The 905-nt window shown below is 36.8% G+C and overlaps 1 non-coding gene across 1 annotated transcript; it reads right to left on the bottom strand.

The window, feature by feature from the left end:
- Positions 1-526: 526 nt before the first annotated feature.
- LOC119868568 lies at positions 527-633 on the bottom strand. The gene has a single exon (XR_005386562.1). It is a non-coding gene; the product is annotated as a U6 spliceosomal RNA (small nuclear RNA).
- Between the last annotated feature and the right edge of the window lie 272 nt (positions 634-905).

Raw genomic sequence — 905 nt, 5'->3', positions numbered from 1 at the left:
GGGCCACTCTTAATGTGTGCTTTAACTTTTGACTTTTACAGCCAAATCTGAACTACACTTCCCCGTTTGGGCTTTGATCTAAGCCTTAGTTGTTCATTACACATCATTATAAACCATTGCTTTCAATTTCACTGCCTTTCTTCATCCCATTCTCCTTGGCCTGCCTTTCTAGGTTCATTAAAGGAATTATTTAAAAAAATATTTTATTTAAATTCAATTTACCAACATATAGTATATCACCCAGTGCTCATTCTATCAAGTGCTCTCCTTAGTGTGCATTACCCAGTTACCCCATGCCCTCCACCTCCCCTTCTGCAACACTTTGTTTGTTTCCCAGAGTTAGGAGTTTCTCATGGTTTGTCTTCCTTTCTAATTTTTCCCCACTCAGTTTCCCTCCTTTCCCTTTTAGTATCCTTTACTATTTCTTCTATTCTACCTATGAGTGATACCATATGATAATTGTCTTTCTCTGATTGACTTATTTCACTCAGCATAATACCCTCCAGTTCCATCCATGTCAAAGCAAAAAAACATGGAATGCTTCATGAAATTGCATGTCATCCTTGCACAGGGGCCATGCTAATCTTCTCTGTATTGTTCCAATTTTAGAATACGTGCTGCTGAAGCAAGCACCATTAAAGGAATTATTTGATAGAAACAGCATTAACAGAAACCAACAGTCCTTCTATATTTCCATATTTCCTCTTTTACACCCATTCTTCTCTCTGTCTCTGTCTCTCACTTGCACTCTCTCTCTCTTTTTAGTAAAATCACCTGCATTACTAAGTCTTTGTAATTAATTATTTGTACCTCTCAACTTTCACATAGTCCCTGACGTACCTAAGAAAAGCAACTTTGATAATGTACTACTCAAGTATACATTGTTTTCAAAGTTGCTTTTTCTT

The sequence above is a fragment of the Canis lupus genome, chromosome X (genome assembly GCF_011100685.1).
Source record: "Canis lupus familiaris isolate Mischka breed German Shepherd chromosome X, alternate assembly UU_Cfam_GSD_1.0, whole genome shotgun sequence".
NCBI lineage: Eukaryota > Metazoa > Chordata > Mammalia > Carnivora > Canidae > Canis > Canis lupus.
The sequence above is the reverse complement of the archived record's forward strand: the minus strand, read 5'-3'. Positions and strand labels throughout refer to the sequence as shown.